The 23,674-nt window shown below is 41.2% G+C and overlaps 1 long non-coding RNA gene across 1 annotated transcript; it reads left to right on the top strand.

The window, feature by feature from the left end:
• The first annotated feature begins 20,818 nt into the window (after positions 1-20,818).
• LOC141786422 (uncharacterized) lies at positions 20,819-21,381 on the top strand. The gene is made up of 3 exons (XR_012597757.1): positions 20,819-20,943; positions 21,175-21,243; positions 21,323-21,381. It is a non-coding gene; the product is annotated as an uncharacterized LOC141786422 (long non-coding RNA).
• The last annotated feature ends 2,293 nt before the right edge of the window (positions 21,382-23,674 follow it).

The raw sequence follows: 23,674 nt of genomic DNA, 5'->3' as shown, positions 1-23,674 counted from the left end.
TTACATTTGTTTGAACACTGATTTTATTTTAAAAAACAACAGATCTTAATGCCACCCGACAATTTACTTCCTGTATAGCTTGTCATATTTCATTCAGCTTGATGCAGACCCTCTCCGGCGTCCAGGAAAAATAGACTTCTTGCGGAGTCTTATGGCTCCCACAACCGGACTCGCACCGCGCAGAGCTAATGTGAGCCTACAACAGTGATTTTAATGATACGGATTACATGTGGAAGCTGCACTGGACTCGCACAGGATTCAGCGTGAGCCTGGGGTTACAGGAAGGATTTAAAAGTCACTACAGCAATATTGAACTATTGGTAGCACTTTAGATTACAGCCCGCGTCTTACAGTGTAGTTTCCCGTCTCTTACAGTGTAGTTTCCTCAACCGTAGGGGTAACTCTCACACATGTACCATGACATTTTGCGGTATGGGGTAGTTAAGCTTGCGTCTTACAGTGTAAGTCCTGGAGTCTTAAAGTGTAGTTTCCCGTGTCTTACCTTGAACTAATCAGGACTATAATTTTCCTGGACACACGCTTTTGCTGTGCAAACCTTGATGTGCCACTTCCTCTTAAGAATCAGCATGGCTACAGATTATGTAGACCAGTGATGTACTTAACGCTGTAATGTATTGATGAGTATGGGTTTCACAAAATATTGACAAGACATGCAGACGTATTAAATATCTTTTTTTTTTTTTTAACACACAGAGACCACACATAGTAATTTACCTTTTAAGTAACCCAGCCATTAAGATCACACTTGTCTTTGCTTACTGTTTAACTGTCCAGTAGTTTCACTGCGACAATCCAGCACTTTACCTATAACTACTGGTCAACATCTGGGACTGGGATGGATTATAAAGTGCACACTTTCTGGCTTTACTTACTGTGTTACTGCCTTCTACTTTACTGTAGCTACTGGTCAACATCTGGAACTGGGCTGGATTATAAATTGCACACTTGTTGGCTTTACTTACTGCTTAACTACCCACTACTAGTGTGCACTTTATAATCCAGCCCAGTTCCAGGTGTTGACCAGTAGTTACAGGTAAAGTGCTGGGTTGTTGCAGTGGAACTGTGGAAGCTACTGACTTCTGTGTTTCTATGCTGAATAATGCTGGGACACTTTATCCACACAGATACTCCGTCAGAGAGTAAAGGCAGATACACAGTTCACAGTTCGGTCTTTTATGTATCCTTTTAGAAACAGCATTACAGCAACAGCAGGATGCATGGAGATTGAATGAATGAAGAGGATGAATAATGTGTGTGACATTAACGTCCAACAGCCACTTATCAGCAGTGCATCTCAACAGGGTTGGCAGTGTATGGTATCTGAAACAATAAATAACAGAAGGTGAATCAAAGACAGTGGGTGCGTCTCAATGCGTTAACTTCGTGCTTCCTCTGTCCTATCTCCTCCACGACACCGGAAGTACTTTCCCAGTCGCCATTAGAAGACTGTCCCAAAGCGAGAATTGCGTTCAGAGGAGAGAGGAGAGAGGAGAGAGGATGGAGGAGACTGATAGGAGGAGGTATGATCGATGCAGCAGCTCAGACTTCACATGAAACTTCACAAAAACACAACAGAGTTTAATGAGAGAAAAGACGAGCTGAGGACAGGCACAGAGGATCATTCAGAAACTGATCATAAATCTGGAAATAAAGTGTTCGCGCGTCTCTCCCATGAATCTCTGGTGGGAGGGACTAAGACGCAAGAGAACGACGCAAGTGGAGGAAGGAAGGATGGAACTTTGGAGCTTTGGGTGCTTCCCAATGTGCCAAAATGCAGTCTCCTATCTCCTCTACCTCCGTGACACCGGAAGTACTTTGTGAGCAGCCATATTGGAGGACATTCCAAAGCGCCAAATGCGCTCGGAGGAGAGAGGAGAGAGGAGAGAGGAGACTGAGCTGGAGGAGGCATAATCGAGGAAACACAAGTGCAGGCTTCGCAGAAGTCTTTTCGCTGACAGACACGCCCCCTTGTGGCGTATCAGAGCAGGCTATAAAGCGTCAGCTGTCCACATGTGTGAAACGTGAGCTCCATGGAGCAAGATAAGCTGTTTACGTGTGAAGCCTGGCTCACACTCCAGGATTCTCGCCCAGATTTAACCCAGATTCGGTCCTCCCCACAATCAGGGAGGAAATATGGTCGGGGACTAAAATCAGCCCCGAGGTTCGGGCAAGATTATCTTCTAGTGTGAGCGGTTGACAGATGAATCTTTAGCCCCACAATTGTCTCACAGACTCGTCAGAGCCGCCCCCATAATTTTCAAACATGTTTGATATTTATTTGGATGATTACAACATTCATTCTCACTGAGGATGACAACAGACAATTAGAAAGAGCCCCAGAGACCGGACAACAGACAACAAACGCAGGCTCAAAGTGCAACTGAAAGGCTGACTGCGCACTCCACTGGCCCACTCGAGCCAGTTCAATAATGTCTTTAAAAATAACACATAACCACGCCATTTTCATACAGTAGCAAACTGTTGTTTTATCAGTGATGGGTGTGAGATCATGCCATTATTGGCTGATACAGGAACAGTTTCACCTCTGTCCTTCTGTGTGCGCGTAATGGATGAAAGGCACCGCTGCAGACAGCTCCGCTTCTCTCTCCTCCTGTCCCACCAGTGCGCTAAGCAGTGCTTATAGCAGAATAAACACATTATTTATGAACACAAAGTGGCCCCAATATAAGACTTAAAAACTATCAATCTGGGCCTGGGAAAACGTGACATTTTTTTTTTCACTCATGAACATACTCATGTTAAACTGATCTAAAAGTGAATATGAATTTTCCGTGGTCGAGTGCCCTGTTGTTTACATTATTTTCCTTAATTTAGTTTCTCCCATGCGTTCAGACTGGTTTATCCAGCTGTGACGCCGTCATCACTAAAAGACATCGCTTGACGCTCTGCTCCGGAGGAGAGGACATCTCAATGCTCATAAAATGAACCTGCTCGTCTCCTCTCTCCACTCTTCGTTTCATGTGTCTCTGGCATGCATCTCGGACTAAGACACAAGTGGAGGAGGCCAGTGGAGAAGGCGAGGATGGAACTTTGAAGCTTAGAGAAGCACCCAGTGTCTACCAGATGTAAATGATGTGCCCACTAGCTATTAGCATTAACAGCGCAATGTAAGGGAAATATACAAATTCCCGCCACATAAACTAAATGTTTATTCCCCACTAAACACCCCTTAAACATAACTTGTAAGCTATTGAAATACTTACTTCCTCGAGAATGCATCACTGGTAACTTATACGATGCTTTGAAGATGCTTTTAAACAATCGCGGAATCTCGGTTCGGGCTATACAACTTTTAGGACCCCAAGCTGCCCGCACAAGTGCATGAATGCAAATACGCAAAATCCTAAGGACCCCTGTCTGCCCATTAAGTTGCCTGAATAAAATTATATACAAAATGCTTATAACACAACAATGAAGAAAATTTATAAAAGGAAATACTGGATAGTTAGCCAGTAAGCAAAGACAAGTGTGATCTTAATGGATCGGTAACTTAAAAGGAGAATTACACTGTGGAGTCTCTGTGTGTTTAAAAAAATAAAGATATTTTATACGTCTGCATGTCATTATTATGTGAAACCCATACTCATCAATACATTACAGCTTTTGACTTTATCATTGGTCTACATAATCTGTATCCATGCTTATTCTTAAGAGGAAGTGGCACATCAAGGTTTTCACAGCAAAAGCATATGTCCAGGAAAACTACACTGTTTTGATAAGTTCAAGGTAAGACACGGGAAACTACACTTTAAGACTCCAGGACTTGCATTGTAAGACGCAAGCATAACTACCCCATAGATACTGCAAAATGTCATGGTGCATGTGTGAGAGTTACCCCAACAGTTGAGGAAACTACACTGTAAGAGACGGGAAACTACACTGTCAGACGCGGGCTGTAATCTAAAGTGCAACCAAACTATTCTGTCAAGTTACATAAATCCTGCAGTCATGCTGTCAACTTCTCCCAATTATGAACCATTAATTCTTACTAAATAGCATGTAAAAGATCTCTGTACTCTTGAGTCAGTACTGAAGTAGCAGCTCTCAAATTTCACTGCACGTTCAGCCTGCCTGGATCACCTAAGGGGAAACTATTCATAGAAAAGGAAAGCACATCAACATTGACAGGTTCTGTGTTTTAGACATAAAAAGTTTCATTAACTACTTCACATCTTCAGACTAATAAAAACAAAGTATAGTGGGCAGCACAATTTTGACATTATGTGCATCGCATTTAATAGTCACGCACAGCTATGATTATCATTATCATTATTATTAATGTACTTATTCATTTATTTATCTATGTTTTTTTATTTTGTTCTGAAAATCCGACCAAGTGAAAGTTAAAAGCAATTTGTTTCTGTTTCATATGCAATGGCATTATATCAACGGGGACTGAATAAAACTTAACAGCTGCAGCCATGCTAGCGCAACTGGTATTTGAACATGACAGTTTTGATCTTTAGAATTATAGGAAGAAGATACATTTTTTTTACAGAAGACAAGTTTATTTATCTTAAGAAAACACAATTAAAACCTTTTAAAGGACCTCTTTCACAATACATGTAATTTTGCCCACAGCCCAATTTTTTGTTTATTGTGTGGTATTTGTAGTAATCCAAAAGTCATCCAGGGCCTGTACTATGACCTATTTTATGATCATTGCCATAGGTGTGAGCCAGGGTGCACACTTTACCCCAAAACCTACTCAAACACAAATAATAAATCATCAAATTGGGTCAAATCACCTTCACTAAAGTCTGGTGCATATTTTGAAATCAAATGTAAAGCTAAGCATTACAAGTTAAAGAAGTTATTGAATTTTGACTGGAATTTTTTCTTTTTTTTTTCATGATTTCTTTCAACAAATTCAATTCTTTAGAGATGTGTCTGACCAACTTACAGTTGGTGTACACCTAAAATACTTACAAATTATTTGGCCACATACATATTCTCAAAGTGGGAAAAAAAATCATCAAATTCTGAGACCTGTAAAGTTGTTCAATTAACAGGTTGGGTTACTGTGGTAGGATCAGGATACATATCTTTGTATATCAGGGAACCTTTAGAGATTTGTTCCGATTTCATCCTTTAAGTATGATTTCTTTAAGAATTTAGATGCTAGATTCAAAACAAACATTTCACATGAAAATGTATTCATTTTAATATTGAACAGCCACAAAGGACCTGTATATTATGGCTTTGTGATGAGATAATAATGAGCCATTGATACAAGTAAAAGCCAATGCATTTTTGGATTGGTCTTATCACATTGTATATATCTACAATGACAGCAATACAGAAACATTACTTCTGTCAATTTCTGTTTCGAGCACTTATAAATACATGTAATCTGTTTTATGGCCTTCGTGTCTTTTTGCATAGCAATGGCTTGGACAAATTTGATTTGTAGACTGGAACTATAGTAAGGGAAAGGGGATCTGAGAAATCCATAAGATGATTGATTGACTGGTTATTTCATATTTGGGTTTTGAGATTTTGGTTTACCAGCACGGTGCTGATCTCATTAGGGGACAGATTCATTCTCGTCACAGATCTCAAATAAAATACAATGTATTGTATATAACCAAAAATACCCCCATATATATTTAGCACAATACAATGCAAAAGTATTGTATTGTGCTAAATATATATGGGGGTATTTTTTGTGTGTTTTTATTGTTTTGTTTTGTTTTGGTTTGGTTTGGGTTTTTTTTGAGTTTGCTTTTGCTTGTCTGGGAGGTTTTCATTCATGTTCAAGTGGTTCTTGATATTTTCCGCTAGCACCTGAAGTGTTCCTTCCTAGTCCATTTTGGCTTTTGTGTCACTGATAATAATGAATGTAGGTTCATGAAAATGCAATAAAAACATGTTAAAAAAAGAGTCTGTCCTCCTCTCAGAATGTTGTGAAATGCCGTTGTGATCATTCTGCTGTTCCCTTGCATTTTAAGGCAGGTGAGAAAGTTTTGTTCCTGTTACCTGTTCCTGGTTCTGCCTTCTTGGCCAAATTAGTCAGATGTATGATATTTGTGAGCGTCTCAGCGACACTGGTTATGTGACTCGCACATAAAAGAGGAGACACAAGACCTGTGTGTGTCATGTGATAACGATCAAAAAGTATCACTCGCGAGCTTGCTGATGGGACCGAAGCTGAGTCTGCCTTAGTACCCAGCGCGTGTGTCCTGATCATGACAGACTCTCAGTGTCCTCTCCAGGACTTAGTTATGCTCCATTTGGTTTATCAGAGCGCTCATTTGCCCAGCTCCCTTCAGTATTGAGTTACCTTTCTCCTGATCAGCAGCGTGACGTCAGCGGACTGGTAAGTAGTTACCTCTGCCTGTTTTATGATTTGCCCACTCAAGCAGACGTGCTTGAGCATGACGTCAGTGTTAAAGATCCACGTCCCATTAAACAGCATTCTTAGTACGTAAATCAGGTAAAGCGTGAAATGATGAAAAAAGAGACTGAGTATCTCCTCAAGACTGGCTTAGCCACATCCAGTTCCAGTTCCTTGTGCTCCCCCTGCCTGTTGAAAGAGAAATCAGATGGCTCTCTACAGTTCATCATAGATTTCAAAGAGGTTAATGCTGTTAACATGCAGTCAATATTGGGTTAAGGTCAGTATTCATATTTCTGGAACATTCAGAACAACCTGTTTGCATATGTGAGCAAACAGAGTTCTTCCTGTTTACATGGTATCCCGATCAAAACAGCAACGCACAGGCAGCATCTTGATGCATGGACGTCATGATGCAATGCGTGTCATCTCTGCTTCAACTTGCTGTACCCATAGCAACAACAACAACAGCAGCACGTCGGACTTCCTACACCCAGAAGACCAAGATTCCTTGCAGACAGAACATACTCAAAACACAAATGAATGTTCCTTTCAATGGTGATATCCCAATAGGTGTATACATGACCAAATGTTCGGGTTAGAAAAGGAGTACCCTAGGGGTGATTTTGGGGTTTTTAAAAACCGGAATATGAGCACATTGTTTTTTTTCAAAAGGGTTATTGGTGTTAACATTGCCTTTACCTGGTCATTGCTAGTATTCCAAATATAAAAGAGTTACTGACTGCATGTAAACATACTGACTGTTCCTGACTCTTACCTTGTATGGAAGACTGTGAAGATAACTAAAGAACAGCAAAGTTTGTAATCAAGTTAGATTTGGTCAAAGGTTACTGGCATGTGCCTTTAACCAAGCCTGCACCTGAAATCTCTTTGTGACTCCTGATCAGTTTTTGCAGTACACTGTTACGGTGTTTGGCATTTTTCAATTGTAATGCCTATTTAGATGACCTCATTGTTTACATCACCACCAGGGAGGAACATATGCAGAAAAGTGTTCTGAACTGCTGACGCATCACTTACTCTGAATCAGGCCAAATGTGACCAAATCAGGCCACTGTAACATATTTAGGCTGACAGGTGGGCCAGGGCCAGGTTCGTCCCCTAAAGGGTGAGATTACTCTTGTAGAGTTTCCTGTTCCCTCCACTTGGAGATCACTAAGACGTTTCCTAAGTATGGCTGGTTATTACAGAAATTTCAGTAGAAAAGTTTTGTCTGTTGTGAAGCCTCTGACAAACCTGAAACCAAACCAAAAAACAGGGAAATAGAAAAAAGCCAGAAGTTTTCCCTCATGATTGTGCAGGAAGTGCAACCACTTAACTAGTTCAAGTCAGCCAAAAAGACATCATGTAGTGCATGAAGCATTCACTGAAGGTTGGGTGCTTTAAAGAGGGTGCAGCAGGGAAGATAGCATCATATGTGTGCCTGTGTGTGCATACATTGAAAAGAGCCATTATCCATCCATTTCCTATAAAAGACCTCTTCCTGTGCTAATGAGAATCAGAGCAAAAAGACTCTCATTCACAAACACTTAAACACACACACACACACACACACACACACACACACACACACACACACACAAACAAACACTTAAACACACACACACACACACACACACAAACACACACACACACACACACACACAAACACACAAACACACACACACACTAACACACACACACACACACACACACAAAGGTACTTTTACATGCACTTATACACTGATAGCATTATTTCTACTGCACTGATTGAACCATATACTCTTACTTAAGCTTACTTTGCTTGCTCTACTATTCTTAAAATTTGGTATAAAAAACTAATAGGGGAGACTGGGGACAATTGCAACACTTTTGACATTACTCTTAGTTACTCGGAGAATATTTGGACTAGTCTCACCAAATCTTTACATATTAAACCTACATCTGTCTGCTAAATGCCTATGTCATTTAAAGATGGCTACTTATAACATATTAATCACAATATTCATTTGAATAGAGGAATTCAGACGTTGCAACTGACCCCAAACCTGGGGACAGTTGCAACACAGATCAGGGATGGTTGCAACATGTATATATAAAAAAAACATTAATTTTTCACTAATTATCCTCAGTGTTTTGTCGAAATAGGACAAATACTAATGCTATGACCCAGAGTGGGCTCAAATTCAATTTTCTTTTCTGTACAACTTTAAGGTATTTAATTAGTTTTGTTTTGTTTAAAACATGGGCCTACCTTGAGTCAATGTGCAGATGTTGCTGAAGCTATAAAAACCCAATGTTGCATTTTGGGACAAAAAGAATGGAATCATTTCTTTTTTTACAATTTCTTAGATGATTCATTCACTATATGACAAGTGTATATGACACATACAACATACAATAATAACTTATTGCTAATTTTTGCTTAACAAGTTATTTGGGAAATTATTCTGTTTATCATTAGCGTTAGTTTCTCCATATGATTGCCTGTTCTGGTCATCATGAGCAATAAAATATATTATTTTTTCCTATTCTGAACTGAAAACCTTAAAAAATATAGTTGTGTGGTCTCTTCTAATGTGACTAACCTAATAGCATGGGGACAGTTGCAACAGTTGTAACTGTCCCCATGGTACCAGTCATGACAAAACGCTGTGTGCTAGCTAGCCACATTGACATTGACACATGGGGCTCTAATTTCGTGGCGCAGCGCAGGGGGCGCAAGCCTGGCGCAGCCTGCGCAGTGCTAATTTCGTGTGGCGCACCACCGTGCGCTGCTAATTTGACAATTTGGTAGACCGTCTGCGCAGAGATGGGTGTGACGGCGCGACTGGGGGAGTTGACGGCGCACCAGGGGGAGGTGTCAGCAGATTCATGTTGGGGCAGTGACAATTTCGTGCCAAAAAAGTGCGCTGAAAGCTCGCCAGCTCCAACCTGGTCTATCCTCGGCGCAAGGCGGAGCGCACCCCACGCAGCTGTGATTTGGTGACAGGCGCACATGTGCCCACATGTCATCAAAGCCTCAGAGGCAGGTTTCCAGTGTGTCACACACATTTTGATGCAGTAAACAATCACAGCAATCACTGTTTAATGTAACTGTCTGAACCAGCATATACAGTTATATCTATATTAACTTTCCCGTCACATCTGATGTCAGATTAAAGCCGTTTGTCATAATGGAAAGTCAACCTGACGGCAGCTGGAAGTTTGATGCACATCTTACAGTTAAACAATAAACAGCCTTAACATCTGATACTGAGTATATAGCTGGTTCTCTCATTTCATTTCATTCAAAGAATAGAGGGAGAGAAAAGACGAAGAAAAAAACAGACAAAATAAATGTATGTCACTCAGGATTTACCCGTGATTTCCCATATTTCTCTGTTTTAGTCTTTATTTTTAACGTGATCTAAAAAGATGGAGTACATTACTGTAAGGAGGATGAGGTGGAGACACTGGGAGAGTATACAGTGTATCACCAAAGGCACTGCTTGGCGATGACAAACCAGGAGTGCAGGTGGATTAAAAGTATTCTGAATGGATAAGCCAGCTGTGTAACTGCTTCTTAATTTTTTACTCCGAATAAAGACAAAGGAACAGATTAAATCTGTCCCGGGAGCTGGCCCACAAGGTGACGCGTTGTGTCCTCCGATGCGCCCCGCTGTCCATTCTCCTGCTGCAGGCACAGCGGCTCTGACCGTCTCCGCTACCAACACTCTCTCCGTGGTGCTGGAGATCGATCAGACCAATCAGACGCTGCGCCTCAGTCGCAGGGCATTTAAAGGCAAGGAGAGGCGCTCATTTGATTGGTGAAAACAGCGCTCGGCTGTGTTAAACCCACTCACGGCTTTTCTCCTCCCTCTCTGCCATTTGCGCGGAGGGAGGCGTGGACGCGCAGCTCCGCGCTCATGTGCGCCTGTACTGCGCCTCTCTTGGCAATGCAGGAAACTTGCAAAGTGCGCCGGTCACACCCTGTGCGCACGGCGAAGGCCGGCGCAGGGCAGGTGCGCCTGCGCCTGCGCCTGGTCTACGAAATTAGAGCCCATGCTCACCATGTCATTTAATAGACAACAAAAAGTGATTCAAACTAGATAGGTTTGGATTCATTCATACATAAAGTTCAGGACAGTATGACTAAAAAACAGCTCATGAAAAAGCTACTTTCATACCTTCTAAACAACTTTACTTGATAGAAGCAGGACCAGATGCTCAATATGGCCTCTCTCTTCTTGGTGGGTAGAGGGTCTAACTGAACATGTGCAGTGTGAGTGTCATCACTCAAGCATGTTTCTGATTGGAGAAATAAGGCTTGTTGCAACCGTCCCTTGATGCAACTGTCCCCAGTCTCCCCTACTATTGAAACTACTTTTTCTTCTTTCTTTGCTACTTTAATCATTATTTCTACCACAGTTATAATTTCTTCTGCTTTTTCTTTTTTCCATTTCACATTTTCAGCTTTGTTCAGTACTAATAGCAATTTCATTTCACATTTTCTTTCCTCAGCTTCAGCATTTCAACGCATTAGCTGCAAGGGACATGCAATTTCTCTAATTCAGGCTGTTGTCTCCTTGTTTAGGCTCTAAGCTGTCCCATGATTCTTTGCAGACATGGACAAATCCATTCCTTGTGTGCATGTCTTTGACCAGTCCCCTGCTGAGACGCTTCCTGAGCTGCTGCCAGAGGTGAAAGAGGTCAGCATGAAGTTGTATTTCCGTCAAACTGCTGTGATCCTTCTCTGCTCCATATTTTCTTTATCCCATAGATCCAGAGCCCCTAGAACAAACTCTGACTGAGCTTTAGACAACAGCAAGAGAGCAGATGTAGAGGCCTTTGAAAGTAGTTCTTGATTTGTTGTTGCTAACTGATGGAAGTCTGTACATTTTGCTCATTACCCTCAATTCCAATCAGGGTTGAATCATTGTTGTAAATGCAGCAATGCATTTGCAGCATATGTTCTTCTGTAATGGAGGAAGGTTTAAAGGACTGTATTTGCGGTTCGTGGGATGGGCATTCACTGTGGTACATCGGTCAGAATGTAGGAGGCAGGACCCTTGATGCATTTACTTGTCTTTATTTTCCTTTCTGAAGGTGCAACATCTCAATGGGACTCTTGTATCTGAGTTATTTGTAGTTATGTGGTTCTGTAAACAAATACAAAACATAAATAAGTATGGATACATCCTCAAACAAATAGGTTATTAACTGAATAAATCCTAAAATGCAATTAACAGCCACAGTATACAATAAAGGGTCTTATTCACTGATAGATGAAAGTCCTATAATCCTTTCTCACACTGATCTCTATTAATAAGCCAAGACTGCCATCTAGTGGCGGAAAATTAACGAGCAGCGGCGCCAGCAATCCTAGCATGCGGCACACATCAAAGGCAGCTTCAACGACACACAGTTACGGCAAACTCTTCACCGGACTTACAAATAACCATGTAATTCACACTGTACAACTCTAACCAAAGAACAACTGAATGATAAATGAGTTCTAACACTTATAGCTCACTATTATAGGTAAGGAAGGATTTTAACACTGAAAGTAAATCTCCATATCACACGAGGCTCGGTAAGCAGAGGGAACGATATACAAGCACATGCATGATAAATCTTGACAAACTTCAACCAAGGTAGTCTTCAGCATAAAGGCAGCTTTGTACTCACAGTTGCATGGACGCACATAAACCCAAAAGAGTCCACACTAACTTATACACAGGAACAGGCACAAGTCCACACAGCGATGCTCACTGCAGCTACGAAGCAACTCCAACACTGCTCGTCGGCCGTGACATCACAGTCTGTCATGGGGTGTGGCTTATGATCCAGGGCCTTTTCTACATCTTCCGTTCCCAAAAAATGTACACTGCTCAAAAAAAAAATAAAGGGAACACTTAAACAACACAGTGTAACTCCAAGTCAATCACACTTCTGTGAAATCAAACTGTACACTTAGGAAGCAACACTACACGGAGTCTACAACCCACACAAGTGGCTCAGGTAGTGCAGCTCATCCAGGATGTCACATCAATGTGAGCTGTGGCAAGAAGGTTTGCTGTGTCTGTCAGCGTAGTGTCCAGAGCATGGAGGCGCTACCAGGACACAGGCCAGTACATCAGGGGACATGGAGGAGGCCGCTGGAGGGCAACAACCCAGCAGCAGGACCAAGGAACAGAAGGTGCACTGCCAGATCCCTACAAAATGACCTCCAGTAGGCCACAAATGTGCATGTGTCTGCTCAAAGGGTCAGAAACAGACCCCGTGAGGGTGGTATGAGGGCCCGACGTCCACATTTGGAGGTTGTGCTTACAGCCCAGCACCGTGCAGAATGTATGGCATTTGCCAAAGAACACCAAGATTGGCAAATTCGCCACTGGGGTCCTGTGCTCTTCACAGATTAAAGCAGGTTCATACTGAGCACATGTGACAGACGTGACAGAGTCTGGAGACGCCATGGAGAACATTCTGCTGCCTGCAACATCCCCCAGCATGAATGGTTTGGCACTTTGTTTCTGCTGTTTTTTTTGGTTTGGTTTGGTTTGGTGTGTGTGTGTGAATTCCTGTGCTTCCACAGCCAGCCTCAAGCAGACACTCGAGAAACAGCAGATATAAGCACCTCAGTGTTGTCGTGTGCTTTCAGACCGGATGTTGCCACTTGGATCAGAGTCCTATTTAAACTTCTTGAACCCATGATTTTCACAGATTTTACTTTTATTTCATCCATCCATTCATTCATTCAATCATTTATTCATGTTTTAAACATTCAGCCATTTAAACTTCTAAATTAATTTATTAATCCCATTGATTCATCCATTCATTGTCTTTTCATCCAGTAGCTCACGACAGGTTTCTGCAGCATTCCGCATTCAGCAGTTTAGCACAAGCTTTTCAAAAGTTCATTCAACCATTTTCAGTCTTCAGTCATTCATCTTCAACATTCTGCATTAGCATTTCAGCGTAAGCTGCTTCAGCTTTCCGCATTTACAGCACAATTTCTTCAGAAATGGTTTTTCTAGTGTGTAGTGTAACTGTCTGTGTCATCTTAAAGCCTTCCTCTAACTGCTCTAATATGCCGTGGTATGTTTTTTCAGGGCAGCAGCAGCCAGCTGACCCAGGAGATCCAGGACTTTCAGAGTCTGAACAACGAGCTGAGGGAGGTTTTGAAGACAGTGGCTCTGCTTCTCAGCAGCAGGAAAGAAGAAAAAGAGCACGGCTACTGGACCACAAAGACCAAAAAACTGAACCAGACAGTTGAAAGTTGAAGACTATCATCATCATATTACTGTAAACAGCTGATTGCAGAGGTTAACCCTGAAGTTACCTGGCTAAAAGAAAATCCAGCTTGGTAGTACAGGACTCTGGTGACTTGCTGGGTACTGGCTCTGTGACACCCTCACAAACAAACTTCAACATGGACCCTGTTAGGACAAGAAATCCATCAAACAAGCAGATTATTAAGGTTTGATTTGGTCTGACTGTTAAATAACACAATGAGATTAATGTAAATACTAACCTCACAAAGATTAAAATGCAATTAATGAAAACACGACTACAACTAATACTAATCTTCATTATGATTTGATTTGATGATTTCTATTTTAAGTATTTTCATGTGATTATTTTGTTCTTGTTTCTCCATTGTGGCTCAATTAAAGGATTATCTTGATTTATCTTGTCTAATCTGATATGAGTGTTATGAATAAAATTCACCAAAAGATGGCACGTTTCATCTCCATAAAAAAGCCTAAAACTTCTGTACATCAACAGTGTTTAAAAACAGAAAACTAACTAGGAAGTTATTTATTTATTTATTTATTTATTTATTTATTTATTTGTTTGTTTGTTTGTTTGTTTGTTTGTTTGTTTATTGTTTTATATAATTTGTCAATAATCTGGCCTCTGAACCTCTTTCCAAATGTATTAAAAGGCAGAGAAGCAGCAGCAGCAGCAGAATAACCAGAAGTACAGTGAATGGAAACTTTATCAATAAAAAACGTACATCAACTTTTAGACAGTCAGCTTTCTCTGTTAAAGGGGGAAACTTTGAAATTCATTACCAACTGAAATCAAACTGAACACAGATTTAAAATCTTTCACTGTTAAGGTCAAGTGCTGGCTGACCTCTTGTGCTAGAGAAAGCAACTGCCAGAGTCAAATTCCTTGTATGTGTTGCATACTTGGCAATAAAACCCGATTCTGATTCTGATTCTGGCTGAAAGCAAAACAGAGCTGTAACCATTTTTAGGCTGCCATGTTTTTAATTTTCTGTTTGAGCAGGGACATTGTTGTTTTGTTAGGTTGATGTGTGGTTTTTTTTTGTTTTGTTTTTTTTTACCGTTATCCTGTAATTTTTTCTTGCCCTTTGCTGGTAAATGCACATTTTATGATCTAGTTTTTTTTTAAAGCTCTACTAGGGAGTCGGGACAAGAGTTGGAAATTAGCACTCGCTATAAACTCTCTGTGCAGCACATCAGATTAATGCTTCGTTGTTAAACTGCTTTGTTCCTATGAAATAAATGAATTATTGATTTTGCTGGTCCACACAGTTAAAGCATCTAAAAAATATAGAAAGACAAATTCCTGAGAGATTTGAATTTATCCTGAAAATAGGGCAAAAGAATTCACACAAAATACATTTTTGACACATTTATTTATTAAAAAGAGAAGAAGGACAAGGCTGACTGTTTGTATTATTGTGGTTAAGGGTTGAGGTGTCCTTAAAAATGTTGTTATGATCTATTGTTCACACAACAGGCCTCTCTCCGCCTTCTGCTCTTTACTCCTGAGTGTTTACTGCCATCTAGTGGTCATTTTGTAGAAGTGTGTCTCAGAGAGGTAAAGCAGGGGTTATGACAGAAAATGAGACTCAGAGTGAGGAGGTGATTTTGCTGATTCATATCACAATTAACTAAATAAATAAATAAATAAATAAATAAATGAATAAATAAATAAATAGAAAAATAAATACATTCTTAACCTTGTCTATGATTAGTAATTTCCAAGTGTCCTCTCTTCATGAAACAGAAGCCTGTCTGTCTGTGTGGTGTAGTAGTATTGAGAATAGACTTGTGTTTGGGAGGTTGTTGGTTTGATTAAGGCCTTGTACACATGTCGCCGGGTATTTCTCAAGAAGGAACACCCCCCACCCCCAATTGGTTTTTAAAAATACTTTGGTCCACACCAGCACGCTCAGATGGAAACTTTGAAACTCTTTTATCAGGACAGGAAAAACTGTGCATTTCTCTCAGCAGGAAGAAAGAGGTGGAGAAGAGGACAGGAAAGGAATTGAGTGAGCTCTTCCTTCTCTTAGTGAGAGCCAGAGTCTGGGTGGACTTTCATTTCTTTAAAGGAACGGCAGATCTTAGAGGTTTTATGGAAACGTGGTCCATTGTGTGATCATCAGGCTCTTTAGGCTGTGGAAAATGAGCTTCTTCATTGTTCCACATTACTGTAAACAAAGTTGTTGAGTAAAATCAAAAACATCCCTCTCTCTAAGCCAACACTGTCTCTGCAGATGTCTCTCTAACATGAGTCTGGTTCTGCTCCAGGTCTCTGCAGAGTACAGTCTAGAGCTGTTTTTGCAAAGCATCTTGGGATGATGTGGATCACTGATAGGTGGTTTCAGATGTGATGTCCTTCACTTCGTGTAAAGTCATCCTGCATGGAGTGATGAGGCTCAGAGCCAAGATGCCAAAGACAAAGTTGTGCTGCTCAAAATAAGTTGGACTAGGTTCAGACGGAGTGGACTGACTGAACTGGACTTTCACTACACACGCTCTCCTGACAGGACACCTTTCTGAAAGTCTGCCAGAGTCCCAGTACAAAATGATGACAAATGTCAGAGTTTCATGGGAGTTTGTCCTGATGTCATGGAGACCAACAACAGCTGAACAAAGTCCACGCTCTTCTATCCACTGTAATGCCAGGGGTGTTGCTAGCAGCTCTGTGCTGTATGCTGATAGATGGTCTGAGCCTGTTCTTCAAACCCGGGTCACTCACAGAGATATGTGATCTGGATCTTTAGATCCATCTGGAAAAACAAACACTGGATCTGACAAATGTTGGTCACAAGAACTCTGAACTCTGCCCCCTACAGGAAGTGGTTCTGACTTTTCCTTTAAGTCTTCATGTGTACAAAGGTCTACATTTGGCAAAGGGTGTAAGCAGGGAGAACTGAAAGACTCTCGTACGGTGGGGCTGTGCTGTAATTCCCTGGTGTTCTGCTTCAGAAAGTAGTTTCATCGTGAAGTTTTGATTTATTGTTGAAACATGCTGTAAAAGCTTTATTCAAAATATCAAGTTGGTTTTGTCAAGAAACCAGAGCTGGTTTGTGAGAGAGACGTCCTTGAATGAGGCAGGCTACAGTGGAGTGGGGCTATTTTTTCACCAGCTGTGATTATTTATCTTGACAGAATATTTTTTCCCTTGACCCTAAAATTTGTGAAGATTAGGTTGCCCCTTGCACTGTAGTAAAACATCCCACTCTCTCAGAGCAACCACCCAATAATGAGAAAACTCTTGAAGGAAAATGTCATCGAGGAGGAGGAGGAGGAGGAGGAGGAGGAGGAGGAGGGGGAGCCATTCCTGGTTTCCACCAGCCTTAGGAGAAATACCTAGGATCAGTCTACCTCAAAGAAAAAGAAGCTCGTAGGAGACTCCAGATGGAGGATGTGAACATCTTCATTGCCTCCTGGAGAAGGATGAATCTGGGAGGATCCTGGCCCACCTTGCTGACACTGTTTTCCTACAGGAGAACAAACGTTCTACTGTGTCTATGGCTGTGGTCCAGTGTCTTCAAGAATACGGCACAGCCAATGATGAAGTCATGGTGCTCCACACAGACAAAGGGTTCCTGACTGAATTGACATGAACTGATCTTTTTTCTTTTCTTTCTTTTTTTGGGTCACTCTTATAGGAAGGTCCTGTAGACATCATAAATGGACATCCAGTAGATGTCAGACTAAGACCATGTCTGGAGGAACAGTCTGGAGACCAAAGTTAGACGTTTAAAAATGACTCTGAAAGGACGTCCTTTGACTGCCTCTTTACTCAGTGGGTTCCTGTTATTTTACAAGGCATGCACTGTAATTTATTTTTTCGAGTATTATACTGTATATGGGAACATAGTGTAAGAATGTAAAAAAAAAAAGTAAAACACTGGTAACACTGCAGACAGTATGTTACTGTTATTTTACAGCAAAGTCACTTTTGTTGTGACAGTGTTTTATAACCATGAGTGAGTGAGGAGGGGACACAGTGGATGTGAGACCCTGCTGTACACTGAGATGTTACATTACGGCTTGAAGGTTGAATTGTCCATGAGACCTGGCCCCAAAGACAAGCACACATCCATCGTTTCAACCACAGAGTGCACTGTAGTACTGCTTTTGACCAGTAGGTATGACTGAAACTTTAATATAGTTGTCATCAGCAGGAAAGTTGACGGATCATTAAAGAATAAAGATTTCTTCAGAATTTCAGGTTTTGTATGGGAGTACACACCACAGGAAGACACTAACTATCCAGGGTCAGCTGTCAGTCCTCTACATGAGCTTCTGTCGTCTTGTTTTTCAGGAAGCTCCCAGCGTTTAACTATTCATCTGGATGACTAATGTCTGTTGGATCCTGCATAAATTTTACTGTCTCCTGTGTTTGAAAGGAGAGTCAATCCCGTGTTTATCTGATGATTTTTTTGTTGTTGTTTGTTTGTTTTTTTGGTGCAGAAGTTAAGTAATGAAAAAAAACTCCATAATGTTTTGTACATCATACACATGAAGTTGAATTAAAGACTCTGCGTGCTCCTGCAACAGGGAAAAGTTATCGTATTTCAACATGTGGTGTTCATTTTGGAACAGACTGAGAATCGAGCAAAGGCTGGACACATACCAGACAACTTTTAACCAGATTTCACCCCCATAGAAACAGATAACAGAAACAGTAATTCACTGTATAAATGATCTAAAAACCTTTTAATCTGAACTCAAATTATAATTAACATAACTGTTTTATAAGTCTCTTTTAGATCCTGTGTTGGTGTAATCAACACAGCCGTCACAATAAAAGGCAAACTAAGCCACAGAGCCAGCTGCTTCTTTGAGGATATTTGAGTGGACTACCCTTTATTTCTTGTTCAATAGGGCTGGGTTTGTTTTCGCTCTGGGATCATCGCAGGTTTTTCCTCCTGATTCATGATGTGAAGGCCAACATTCAGAAAGATACAACATCCTGACATCCAAGTTAGACTGTGCCACTGCCTGAGCTGTCATCACGCAGTAAACACCATCTGGATACAGTTCAGACTCTAAAAAGATGGGCCACATGTTTTACCTTGGTGAGCCTTCTTTAACATTTCTAGGACTCATCAGAGGAACTAGAGCACAGAGAGGATTAAGGAGACTGAGGATGGGTCATGAAGACAAGGGAAATGAGGAGCTGGTGAATTTACATGTTTTTACCTAAAGTGGGATCTTCATAACCCCTGGGTTTCTTTGTGGTCCTGCACAGTCCACAGAGCAGCGCCATGATGGAGAGGATCTTTCTGTGTCTGTTGTGTCTTTCAGGTCAGAAAACTTTCCTTTGTTGATATTTAAAGTGTGTATTGTGATTTAATTTGATGAATAACAGAGGAATTTAACAGGTAGTATCTATAAATGTATTTGCTGATTTGAAAAAAGGAGCCCATGACCAAAGTCAGGCTCCACTGTGTGAATTCCCACCAAGATATGAGTAAGATATGATATTATCAAGATCTGAGTGTTTAGAAGAAACCTGACACACTGTGTGTTAAACTGAAAATAGATAAAATACGCTCTCACATATTAGTTCACGTATAGGGGTTAGCAATGGGATGGTTGATTAGGGCCTGAGCCTAAAAACAGGGCGAAGGCCCTCTTGAAACCATAAGGATTATCATTTCTTCAGACTCTTTAATCCCAGATTATGTGCCTTCATTGTGCTCTAAACTCTCAAAACTTTGCACAAAATTCATCCCTGTGTGAAATTTTATAACTGCATTGTACTTGTGCTTTTTTTGTCTCCTCTCTCTCACCCAGGTTTTGTTGTTTTAGTTTGGGCTGGAGATCTCAGGTAGTCCAGTTATCGGGTTTTCTTTGAAGTAGGATTTTTTCTGTTGTTTTTAGGTTAGGGGAAGGTGTTAGGTACGACGGTCCAATGCATGATTGGCCCGGCAGCTTCCCATCTTTTGATTATTTCGGCCGGGGTCTCCAGTCCTTTTTGGTTTATTGTTTCATTTTGGTTGAACATTGATTTGTCTGAAATAAAATTAAATTCTTGTTTTTCTTCAAAACTTGCTTGTGGTGTCCCTTTTATGTTGTGGTCTGGAGCCAGTTAATATTATGTTTGGGAGACGGTAACAGGAATGTGGGATCTATCTCCGGTAGTATGGACGAGCTAGCTGTGCTAGCCCAGCGGCAGAGGGGCTGCTGGAGGGCAGAGTGGCATCATGCTGTTCACAGACGTGGCTGACGGAGCAAACATCGGACGTCGATGCCACATTGAAGGAGCTTCACCTGCTGTGAGCAGACAGGATCCAGGAGACAGAGACTGAACAGACTGCTGGGGAGGCTCAGTCCTGGACCCTGTGGAGGTGGAGACTGGTTGGGCTGGAGAGTGGTGGACGGGCTGTCATTGTCTATTTTTTTGTGGACCTTTTTGCACTTTCTATACACTTTCTAACTTTTGTTTTCTTAAATGCTGCTGTGACTCCTGAATTTCCCCTCGGAGATAAATAAAGTATTTTCTATACTATTCTATTCTGACAGCCATACACAGAGAGGGTCTTTCTGTTGCCATGGCGACCAGTATTCTGTGTCCCAGTGAAGTGAAGAGGGCCACCCATTCCTGCCAGTCATATTTGTTCCCTCCCCCTTCAATAAGAGCGCCCTCCACAGCCAGGAGTGTGACTTCATTTGGAGTTACACTCAGAAGTGAAGGGGTAGTGTGTAGGGGGTGGTTTGGGATTGAGCTCTTATCAAAGAGGCTCACCTGGTTTCAGCCTTTGAGATCTTTATACAGCTGGCAGTGCAGAGATGCATTTTGGTTTGGGGACTGCTGCTTTGCTGCTTCCCCTGGGATTTTGTTGCATTGGTCAGTCTGACCCCTGAAGTGGTCTACAAAGTCTTTACTAAGGGAGTCTGAGGGAGTGATTTGATCTCTGTTCAAAACAGACTGGATTCAAAGATCAACAGCACTGAAGAGGAATGACACATGGCTGTGTGGAAGCTGCTGGGTGAAGCTCTTCCATTAAAAAGCTTTTTCTTTGTAAACTTTGGAGCCACCACAGAGGATGTGCTGAGGAGTAAACTGCTTTGTTTGGAGGAGACAATGGATTTACCCACAGTGTGTTAATGGTTGAGCTTGATGCCATTTAGAGGAAGGAAAAAAGCTTTTGTTGTAGGTGTGGCCTGCCCTCTTCCACAACAAGGCAGTGATGTGTACAGTCAGAATCTTGCAGAGAGTCTGAGGGACAGGGATCCTTAGTGACAGGAGACGTTCCACGGTCAGGATGTTTGCAGGGTTCCTCTTTCTGCTCCTCCTCACGGGTAAGCTGGCTCTCTTCTCTTTGAAGCATGCTGCTGTGGAGCTCTATACATTTTGATTCCAACTATTCACAAACATTCATGCAGAGTTGATTTCATTGAAGCAAAGTGTTGATGGTGTGTCAGTGAGCTGTGAGCTCTGTGAGCAGGAAAAGCATTGATTGTTGAAAAGAGGGGATGCATATGCAAAGATAGAATGCTTCAATCAGAAGCTGATCATGCTTTCTGTGTCAGGTGGAAGCAGCTCCAACCACACACAGCCTCCTGATGCTGAAGGTCCCTACAACCAGAGCCACTTGGACGGTATGTAGAAAGGGATTTTGTTTCTCAGTGGGATAAAGAATAATGACAGAAAAAAACCTGTGAACTCTTTCTGTGTCAGGTGAAAGCAGCTCCAATCACACTCAGTCTCCTGATGATGAGTACGACTCTGAGGAAGGTACGGACCTTTATGTGTTTGTTTGTCTGTTAAAGTGAATGATAAATGGAGGTTATTGTTGACAGATTGGTGCAGACTATATTATAGGTTTATGTCATCTTGTTTGTTTCATAGCTGCTTAGTTTGCTCTTATATCAAATTGCCTGTTTGACCAAATGTGGTTTCTGATTGGCTGGTAGCAGCTGGATAGTGTCACTGACACCACACACATAATGCAACAATAAATCACTCATTCATCTGAACCAGATCAAAAGAAAAGAGCCACAGGAGTGGAAATAACTTTCAATGGCAAAAGGATGGAAATACAACCTGAGGCATAGCATGTTTCCCTGTAGACAGACGGACGGACGGACAGACAGATTTTTTTTTTTTTTGAACCACTTTATTTGCTGCTCTTACTCAATTTACCCAAGTAATTCAGTTCAACTCAAAATTATTATTTCAACAAACTTTCTGTTGAAATATTGAATAAATAAATAAATAAATAAATAAATAAAAACATCATAGTTTTTCAGCTCTATCGCGCTGGCGCATCTGCTCTGTAACGTCGCGACACAGTTTGCTTTGATGCCCGAGATAGCTCCGCATAAACGGGCCGGGAATGACGGAGGTTCATGGCTTTGGCCATGAGCTTCATGCCCGCCTCACGGCGGACTTTGCGGCTAACACGGGTAACAGCTGCACCCTCACCCCCTGCTCCCGAGGGGGCAAGGGAGGAGGAGATATCATCCTACGGTCTGGCTCGCACATTAGCATCACGTTAGCATTCTGCTCAGTAGCAAGGCTGTGCTAAGATGCTCTTTCGCGTTCTGTCCAAGTCTAATCCTTTGCCACATTCGGGTGCATGAAGCATACATTAAGTATGTCTGCCTGAAATTTAAGCGATGTAGAGGTTATGCAACTAAGTAGTTTGCTCCATTTAATTTACTTCCGCTTTTGGGGGGAAAACTTGTAATCCTCGTCCTTGTCATGCGTCAGTAAATGCTAATCTTCCTGTTTCTCACATAACAGCTGTTCAGATCATTAAACATTTGAAGTATGTAGTTGTTAATTTTACACATACCAGGTCTGTTCTAAGTTAATAGCTTTGAAATTGGGTACTGGATCTGAATATCCCTTGATGTAAGTGTAACCGAGTTTGTTGTTCCACTTGCAAGGTAAGGGTTATTCAGATTGTTGCTCAATGGCGCCCCCCATCAGGCATGTTACATGTATATATTCCAAGAGCAATGGTAATGTTTCACCAATGCTGTGGGAAACATGCCGTGGTGAGTTGCTCATACATCAAACAGCAGTCCAAACACTCATCACAGTGCATTACTGTGATAAGTAAACGTAAATATTAACAATTATGCCTGAATATTGTCTGCTGCGTTCTGTAGAGCAACTCACCACGGCATGTTTCCCACAGCATTGGTGAAACATTACCATTGCTCTTGGAATATATACATATAACATGCCTGATGGGGGGCGCCATTGAGCAACAATCTGAATAACCCATATCTTGCAAGTGGAACAACAAACTCTGTTGCATAAGTAAAAAAAAAAAAAATTAGAAATCATACATCACATGACATCAATGCGTTGCTTTGGACAATAGCGTCTGCTAAATGAAATTGTAATGCACTTTTTTTGCTTTATGTAATTGACTGAAATAGGCCAGAGTTTTCTTGGGAAGCTGTTATCCATCTGCTAAGATAGCTGAGGCAAAATACTCGACGTAAGGTCTTGCTGCTCTGGCATAATGTAAAGAATCAACAAAGTAATGGTTAAGCATAAAGGCTAATGATGTTGATGAATTGAATCATTGATTAATTCTTAACAGGAACCAGATTTTGATACACATCCTTTTCAACTTGCAATGTTATGCTTTACCTTGAACTGTTGATGCATTTGTCTGCACTGTCTCTGTCTGTAGTTTTAAATCACTTTTTAAAGGGAAAAAAATAAAGTCATAATTGACCAAAGTTTTTGTATGAATCTCTCCATATGGTGTTCATTCTTGTATCATTCTTTTATTTTATTTTAATTTTTGTTTTATTTCAGAAGACCATCAGATCTTCTCAGAGAAGCATTCCTTTCCTTTTTCCCATTGAAGTACACGGTAGGTAAGTCCCTGTGTAGGTCTGAGAATGTCTAAATGTTTTTAAGGTATGCACGTTTACAGTTATCTATCATTGTTTTTGTTCTGTTTTTTCAATGCTAGATGGGATGGCCATGTAAATTATGCAGCACTGTTGTTCCATCAAAGACTGATATTTTAAAACACTACAGACTGCATCATGGAACCTTTGG

Source organism: Halichoeres trimaculatus, unplaced genomic scaffold (genome assembly GCF_033239565.1).
Source record: "Halichoeres trimaculatus isolate MK-OKI-2021-1 unplaced genomic scaffold, fHalTri1.1 fHalTri1_scaffold_27, whole genome shotgun sequence".
Taxonomy (NCBI): domain Eukaryota; kingdom Metazoa; phylum Chordata; class Actinopteri; order Labriformes; family Labridae; genus Halichoeres; species Halichoeres trimaculatus.
Note: the sequence above shows the minus strand (reverse complement) of the source record. Positions and strands in the feature narration are given on the sequence as shown.